We start from the raw sequence: 9,860 nt of genomic DNA, 5'->3' as shown, positions 1-9,860 counted from the left end.
TGAATTATATCTAAACAATCAGTCTTTTATGGACCCAATCATTCTTGTGCAGGATGAAGTTTTATGGTGGATAAATTCAAGGGCCTCAAGGCACGTATGTAAGGAAATACACTTGTTTAAGACCTATACAAAGGTTGTAGATGGAGAAGCTCTTTATATGTGAAACAACTCCTCGATCAAGGTCCAAGGAAAAGGATAAGTAGAACTAGTGTTTACATCGAGAAATATATTAATCTTATGGGATGTGTATTATGCTCTTTAAGTAGAAATCTTGCATTCGGGCCAACCTCTATTCGTCTAGATAATAAGCTTGTTTTTGAGTCCTATAGGTGTATAATTTCCTAGAATTTAGTTTATGTGGATAGATGCTATTTACTTATGGATTTTTCTTAAAAGTTATGTTTAAGACAATCTTATGAAACTTTGGTTTTGAATGTTATTAATGAATCTATTTCTTGTTTATGGCATAATTGTTTGTGTCATGTTAATTTTAACAAGATGTTTCATTTGTCAAAGCATGAAATTATTCCAACATTTGAAATGCCTAAAGAAAAGAATCACACAGCATGTTAAATAAAATAAGTAGGATACCCTTTAGAAGCGTAGAAAGGAACACTCAATTACTTGAGTTGATTCCCAGTGATTTATATCATTTCCACTATACTCCTCCTTTGGGAAATAAGAAATATATGATAACTTTTATAAATGATCATTCTAGATATTGTTATGTATATTTATTGCATGCTAAAGATAAGGCTCTAGGTAAGTTTAAATTTTATTAAAATGAAGTTGAGGTAAATAAGAATTGCAAGTAAAAGACTAAGAACAAATAAGGGAGGTGAATAGTATAATCCAAGTTATTTTCAATCTAATGGTATCATTCATGAAACCATCGCAAGCTATGCACCACAATCTAATGGTGTAGTGGAAAGGAAAAATATGACTACAAGAAAAATTGAACTATACGTTATCCTACTCGGGTTTGAGTAATTGATCTTGGGGGAAAGTGATGTTAAAATCATGTCACATCTTAAATAGAGTTCCTAGAAAGGCTACCAATAAATATCCTATTAAATAAGGTATAAGAACAAGCCAAATCTAAGTTATCATAGAGTTTGGGGTTGTAGAACAATTATGAGATTGCTCGGCAACAAAAGAAAGAAACTAGGTGAAAGAGGCCTAGAAAGCATATTCTTGGGTAATGCTGAATTTAGTAAAACTTATAGGTTCTATATTATAGAACCCAATGACTTTATACCAGTTCACACCATTATGGAGTCGAGAGATGCTATTTCGATGAACATTGGTTTTCATCCAATACTAGACCTAAAGATTTATATCAAAGTAATTTTAAAGAGATTGATCTTCCAAATCAATCAAGTCCTCATGATGATCAAGTGATCATGGAGGATGAAGAGGAAAATGCGCATACCATGCATAGGAGTAGAAGACAAAGAAAAGAAAAATCTTTTGCACCCAATTTTGAGGTTAATTTAATTGCAGGAATAAGAGATGTTTTTGGCACTAGTTTTTCATATTTATATGAAAGTAGAAGGATATTTGTTAACCTATAGTGAAGCAATGTCTTCACAAGATTTGGATTTTGGGAGGAAGATGGATTCCATTATAGGATACAACACTTCGGTGTTGGAAGACTTACCTCCAGGGTGCAAACCCATTGGTTGTAAGTGAATTTTTCGTAAGAAGATGAATGACGACGGTACAATCGACAAATTTAAAGTTCGGTAGTAACTCATGGCTTTAGGCAAAAGCATAATGTTGATCACTTTGACTCCTATGCTCCCATTGCAAGGATAACTACTATTAGGTTATTGGTGGCGATAGCTTCGTCATTTAATCTACTAATCCATCAAATGGATGTCAAAACGACATTCATGTATAGTGATTTAGAGGAAGAAGTCTACATGAGACAACCCGAAGGGTCTATAATGAAAAGACAAGAACAAAAGGAGTAGAAGCAAGTTAAATCTCTTTATGGACTAAAGCAAGCACCAAAGCAGTGGCATAAAAAATTTGATGAAATTATCTTGTCGTATGGGTTGAGCTTAATCAGTCGGATAAGTGTGATATATCAAGTTTGATAACAAGGGCAAAGTTGTTATCATTAGTCTATATGTGCATAAGATGCTTATCTAGGGAATAAGTTTGTTGCAAGTAAAGAAGGTAAAGGATTATCTATCTTCGATCATCAAATTGAAGGATATGGGGGAGGGGGATGTCATTTTAGGCATAAAGATTATAAATTCTAATGATCGAATAATCTTATGACAGTCTCACTATGTTGAGAAAATACTTAAGTGTTTTGATATGCTTGAGTGTAGCCGAGTGTCTACACCAATGGACAGAAGTCTGAAATGGCCTTATGAAGATAGTCCAATTTTTCAACTTTTGTGCTCGAAGATGATCGGATCTTTGATGTATGCAATGACTTTAACAAGGCCCAAAATAGCTTATGCATTTTAAAAGCAATACGAGATCTATGCATTGAATAGCTATACGGAGAGTACTTAAGTACGTAAAAGGAACAACGAGTCATAGGTTATGTTATAGTGGAGAACCTTCGAAACACTCAAAGGGTACTCGCATGCAAGTTGTATCACTAATAAAGAAGAATATTTATCTAGAGTGGTTGGGTATTCATATATGGGCAAGGTGGCATTTCATGAAAATTTAAGAAACGGACATGCATATCGGATTCGACTACGACACTGGAATTTATTGCCTTAGCTTCGAAAAGTAGGAAGCAATATGGCTTCAAACTCTTATGTTTGAAATACCTTTATTACCTAAACCCATTTCACCAGTGGCTATACATTATGATTGTAATTTGGCTTTCGTAAGGGTGTATAGTAGGGCTGGAAAAAGCTGATCCAACCTGCTAACCTGATCTGAAACCGACTCGAAATTAGCGGGTTTGGGTTTAGATTTTGACCCAATCAATTAAATGGCTCAACCCGACCTGATCTGTTTATTAAATGGGTTAGGTTTAGGTTGAGTATTAAACCCAAATAAAAACTTGTTTAATCCATTTATTGAATAGGTCAATCAGGTTAGGTCGACCCATATTATCTGATACTAACCCTTTTAATATTTGACCTAAAACTTTATAACTTTGACATAAAATGTAAAAAAAAAAAAAAAAAACAGAAAACTAAACAGGCCAACAAATAAAGGCCTAATTTAAAAACCCTTAACCGGCTAACCCTATTAAAAAAAACCCCAAGTTGTTTTCATCTAGTATATATATCAGTATAAGTGACTTTCATCCAATTTTTATAAACCCTAAACACAGTTTATAGTAAACTTGAATAATATGGGTCAAATGACCTGAAAATCCCGAATGATTTCAGGTTGACCCGACTTGCTAATAGATCAGGTCGGGGTTTTAATTTTTGACCCATTTAATTAAACAGGTCAAGTTCGGATTAAGTGTCTATTGACCCATTTATATATGACCGGAACCTAATGACCCAACCCGATCTGTTTGGCACCTCTACTAAATAGAAAAATTTATAATGCTAAGTCACGAAATATTTCACTTAGGCATGATCTTGCGAAAAGACTTATCACGAAAAGGGTCATAGCGTTTGATTATTTCAATACAAAGTTTAACTTGGTGGAAAAATTTACAAAAGCTTTGCCAATGAATTCCATTGCTTACGCTTCAATCGGAAATGGGTTATGTCCAATTAACGCTAATAAGGGAAACCCAATCTAACGCTCGATTAATGTCGGGCCTTACGATTTAATGAGGTGTAATCCCCTGTTTGATGTTGGTTAGTGACTCAAGTATAAGACACAAAGGAGTTACTTAGGAACATGTGATGTTAATAAAATTGAATCAACAAAAAGTTCTCCAGTTCTAGAGTTGCAGAGCTCAGTTGGATGTATCGAATCACAAGGACACAAAAGTTACGTATGGGAGTACTTGATATAAGTTTGTAGTTAGCCACTTCAAGAAGTCAGGATGAGCATATAGACTTCTATGAGCTTATGAAAAGATACGGACACAAGCTTTAAAGTGTCAAGTTTAAGGTGTAAGAGAAGTTGTCTTGTATGTACTTTAATCTAGGTGGATAGATAATATCTTTTAATCTATCCCTGAAAGACGTCATAGATTTATTTCCACTTGTGGTTTAGAATGTACTAGGTACCAATTCAATCCATAGGGACATAAGCCATGATGTACAAGATTCAGCAATCTAAGATTGTGTAGAAAAATAAGTATATACTCTAAACGGAGGAGGATTGTGGGATAATTTAGAGTATAAAAGGTGTAAAAATATAATGGTATAAGTTAAGTATACTAAGTATACTAAAGTATAATAAGTTAACGTCTTGACAAAGTAATGGAAAACACTATGAAAATAGTGGACCAAAAGTACTGTTAAAATAATAAGGACAATAGGGTAAAAATCTATGTCCAAAAAGAAAGAAAAATGAAATAGGTTAGAAAAGTCACTACTCGTGCCTATTAGCACGTCTCGCGACACGCCATCAGGAGCATGCTATTTTGACGAAATATTTGTCGCGTCTCAAGTCTTGCTACACGAGTTGACATGGCAATTCAGTCTGAAATTCGACTCGATCCGAGGATTTTAATCCGATTCGACTTCGAGGTGGAAAATATCCGACTCCGAATCCGATTATATAATCCGAGTCCAATTTAGAGTTGAACCGGAGCTGGACCTCATAAAAAATCCGATAATCCGACCAACTCCGACTTTGACTCCGACTCGACCCGATTCGACCCGACATCCTTCTCAACTTTTAATTTAAGGCATTTTTATATATTGAAAAATTTGAACTTTATATGAAAATAAGTTTAATCTAACCAAAATTGCAAACTTGACATCTGACTATTTGATTGACTAAATACATTGTAAGTGAGATTGAATGTTGTAAGTTTAATCAAGTGAGTGAATGAAACTTATCAAAACAATCGATTAGATTATTATAGACTTACAGTCTTACATAGTTTTGAAGTTTTTTAAGTATAATGAAACCTAAAACTAACTAAAATAAACTATTAGAAATATAGTTATTGTCTATATATTAATTAATATTAATCAATTAGATACTTAATCGATCGTTTAATAAAGATTTAATTGGAACTTGTCTAATATAGACTTAAAGCTATGTCGTTAAATTGTAGGTGAGATTGAATATTGTAAGTTTGATCAAGTTGAATGAACAAAACTAATCAAAACAATCTATTAGACTATCATAGACTTACAGTCTTACATAGATACTTAATGGATAGTATATTAAAGATTTAATTGTAAGTCGTCTATTATTATGAATTAAACGAAATTAAACCACTAATAACAAATTAAAATTTTATTTAATTATGTTTATATATAAGTTATTTAATAACCTCATAATTCTAAATAATTCTTATTTAATTTTATTGTTAATTAGCTTTTTTTAAAAAATATTTATTAAAATAGAATTTACCATTAATTAAATTTAAGCTATTGATGATGTGTAATATGGATGAATGAATGGTTTTGATAATGTCCACCTCATCAATCCTTAAAAACTTTCAATAACCAATTACAAACAATTATGAATGTCACATGAATTTTGGATTTTAACCATTGATTTCAAAATGGTTTCAATCTTAGCCCTTCATTAATGTTGACATAAGAGTAAAAAAAAAAAACAAAAAAGAAACTAAATCTAACAATATTTTTGACCTAATCTTCCCGCAGTCCGCAAGATTCATCCCTTCCAAATTGACCTAATCTGCCATTGACGAAGCTTCATCGTAGCAGCCCTTAGCCGTGTAGGTGTAGCAGTAGCAACCCGCAACTTCGTCCTCACTGTAACAGCCTGCAGCTTCGTCCTCACTGTAGCAGCCCGTAGCTTCGTTCTCACTGTATCAACCCGTAGTTTCATCTGGGGAACACTTTTGTTCATAGCTTTGAAAGTTTTGTCCTTAGCTTTAGTTTTTTAGTATTTAGCTTTGAAAGTTTGTGTATATATAGAATACATTCAAGATTGAAGTTCTACAGTTCCATGTTCTTTGATCACATCTAACAAGGTTCCATTAACTATTGTTTCTATCAATTTTTTTTTGAATTAGTATATAATTGTTTCTTATTTAAATAGGGATGGACTTTGAGAATGAAATACCTAGTCCGAAAACTCATGTTACTCCAATAATTAATTTGAAAAATAATGAAGATGTTGAATGTGGAGAGGGTTGCATTATTGGTGCTAATGGTAGGAAACTTACTTCTGCTGTGTGGAAACATTTTATTCAGGTACAAGTTGGTAAAGAAATAAAAGCAAAATGTAGTGGTTGTAAGAAGTTGTTTACTGGTGGTGGTAAAAATGGAACTACACATCTAAAGGACCATTTGAAAAGATGTTTGAAAGTGAAAAACTATGTAGATGTGAAACAACAATTTTTGAAACCAACCATGAAGGATTCTCCTAATGCATTAGGAATTGGTAGCAAATACAAGTTTAATCAACAATATTCTAGAAATGCGTTAGTTAGCATGATTGTGAATCATGAGTATCCTCTTGGTATGGTTGATCATATTGGATTTAAGAGATACTCTAGTAGTTTGAATCCTGATTTTAAAGTGATCTCAAGAAACATGGTAAAAGCCGATATATTTAGGGAATACAATGAAGAAAGGGGTCGGTTAGAAAAATTTTTAGCGGGGAACAAATCTAGGATTACTTTCACAAGTGACATGTGGACTTGCACTAATCAAAGAAAAGGGTACATGGCTGTGACAACACACTATATTGACGATGATTGGATTTTACAGAATCAACTTATCAGATATCTTTCCTTTACTTTAATCAAATAATATGTTATATTATTAGGTCAGCAAACTTATTTGATTTTATATGATGTTATTCAGGTTTCTTTATTTACCATGCCCACACAACAAGTACACAATAAGCAAGACCTTGGTTGAATGCTTGAAAATTTTTAATTTGGATGAAAAGATTTCTACCATTACCCTTGATAATTGCACAACAAATGATGTTGTAGTAGATGTTTTGCTTGAGAAACTTCAACCTTCTAAGCTTATGTTATATGGCTCTTTTTTGCATATGAGATGTTGTGCACATATTTTGAATTTGATTGTTCAAGATGGTTTAGAAATAATTAGTGGTGCAATTGAAAAAGTCCGAAGTGTAGTTGCCTTTTGCACTTCATCGCCAAATAGATATGAGAAGTTTGAAGATGCTTGTAATTATTGTAGAATTCCTATTACTAAAAAACTACAACGAGATTGTAAGACTAGATGAAATTCATGTTCTGATATGTTGCAAGTTGCTCTTTTATATAAAGATGCCTTTACTAGGTTGGAATCCAAGGTCGGAAAAAGTGGAAAAGAAAAGTTTAGGTTACCGAGTAAAGAAAAGTGGAAAATGGCAAGTGACATTTGTGATAAATTGACATTGTTTAGTAGGACAACTGAGGCTTTTTCCAGTAAAAAGTATCCTACTGTCAATCTTTACTTTCAAAATCTATGTGAAATAAGGCTCAACTTAAGAAGATGGTTGTGTTGTGGAAATATAGTAATTGAGTCCATAGCTAAAGCAATGATTTTAATGTTTGATAAGTATTGGGAAGTGGTTAACGGCATGTTGTCTGTGGCTTCAATATTGGATCCAAGAAGAAAATTTGAATGTGTATCTTTTTATTTTGAACTTCTTTTTGAAGATACTAATAAATTAGAATGTGAAAAGATTGGAAAGATTTTGAAGGATATGGTTAATGAGTATGAAACGGTGGCTAATGAAAAATTTTCTCCTTTTTCACCCTCATCAAATTCAAAGAATAATAATAAGAGGATAATTGATGATTCAAGTGATGTTGAGGGCTTATGGGAAAAGCATGTTTCTAGCCAACCAAATAAAAAGCCACACAAATGTGAATTAGAGATATATTAAGAGGAGGAAAGACTCGTGGTGGATGAAAACAAATTCAACTTGTTGGCATGGTGAAATGCGGAATCAAGTAAGTTTCCTAGACTTTCTAAGATTTTTAGAGACATACTTGCAGTGCCTATTTCAACTGTTGCTTCTAAGAGTGCTTTTTGCACTAGTGGTAGAGTTATTGGACCTCATCTTAGTAGGCTTCTTTCTGAGACTGTCGAAGCTTTGATGAGCCTTCAAAGTTGGAGGCGTATGGAATTCAAAGGTATTTAATTTTTTTTCATTAGTACGTACAATTAAGAAATTATATAATTATATTATTTATTAATCTTGTTATTTCTAATTTGTAGACGCTAAAGCAAATCCCCTTCAATATGCACCAATTTTTGAAGACGAGGATGTAGAAGATATAGAAGAAGAATGATAATGGGTATGTTTAGTTTTGATTTATTTAAAATTAAGTTTTTGCTTACTACATTATTTATGCTTATATTACTTTTTTTTATAAACTTGTGTTAGGAACTAAGGATAGATTTAATGATGTTGTAATGTTGAGCATGAAGAATTGAAGACTTCATCATTTATGTAATTTTATGTTTGTTAATGTAATTTTAGGGAACTAAGGACTATTTTGTTTAATGTAATTGTAGGACTAATTTTTCTTATTAGGTTGTTTTTGAAAGACATATTTTCTTTGTTAGGTTGTAATTAAAGACTAATATATATTAATTTTTTCGTGCTTTAAAATCATTAATGTAGTATCGATAAGAATAAATCTTGATAATAATCCGAACTTTGCCGGAGGTCCCAGAGTCCGAGTTGGAGCAATGTAGGAGTATGCATAATCCGACTCCGAGTTGAGGGGGACTGAAAAAAATAGTCCGAGATTTATCCGGAGCAAAGTCGGAGGGTGGATAGTCCGAGCCGAGTCCGACCCATTGCCATCCCTATAGACGAGCAACCAAAATATGTCAGTTTAATTCTAACACACGGTTTTTCACTGCCTTCTATGGATTGAGGATTTGGCCCATAAGTGCCCATGTGGGCTAGTTTTCTATATAGAATTTCCTTTGGACTTTGTGTACGTATCACAAAGCTATTTCATGGTTTTAATGGTTAATAAGTGACAGTTAGGTTTTCTTTAAACCTAATTACATCACTAATTTGTCCCTAGTTTTCATGGGATAGAGGTGAAGGTCATAGGATAATAAAGTTGGGATTAAACTCTATATATAGGGATCAAATGCAAGGGTTTTTTACACCAAAATTCTGTCATTTGTTATGCTTGCTCCCTTTTTTTTTTCTTTACAAGTTATTAAATGCAAAAGAAATTAGCTACTCCTTTTCAATTTATTTCTATGTTTGCTCTATATAATCTCTTATTCTTTATAATGTTCAATTATATAGTGCTTATAATTAAATGCAAACCGTTGTATCTCAAAGTGTATTCCAACTTCCTAAGCGGAAGCACTAAGTAGTCTGAAAAACGTTTTTAGGAAAACTAGATAGTGTCTCGGTTTGGTATCAAGTTTCCGAAGACAATATTATCTAAATTTATCTTCAGTTTTGGGTTAGTGTATTTAAAATTATTTATTTAATTGTAAGTTTCAATTCATAGTATTTTGTAGAAGGTGTTAAGACTTGTAATCTCATTACGGTGCTTGTAATCTCTTCATTCTCATTAATACAATAAATTTTTTTGATGATAAAATTGACAATTTCATTTTTAACGGAAAAATTACCTTGATAATACGAACTTTCACTAATTTCCCTACAATAAGATAAACTTTTAATTAACCCGGATTAATACGAAGTTTGAACTTATTTTTCCACCAATATTGTTTTTTTACTTGTAACAAATTAATTGAATGGCATTATTATTTAATTAATTTTAAAGGACTTAATTAATATTCTTTTACTGCTTCTTC

This window comes from Amaranthus tricolor, chromosome 2 (genome assembly GCF_026212465.1).
Source record: "Amaranthus tricolor cultivar Red isolate AtriRed21 chromosome 2, ASM2621246v1, whole genome shotgun sequence".
NCBI classification, from domain to species: domain Eukaryota; kingdom Viridiplantae; phylum Streptophyta; class Magnoliopsida; order Caryophyllales; family Amaranthaceae; genus Amaranthus; species Amaranthus tricolor.
Note: the sequence above shows the minus strand (reverse complement) of the source record.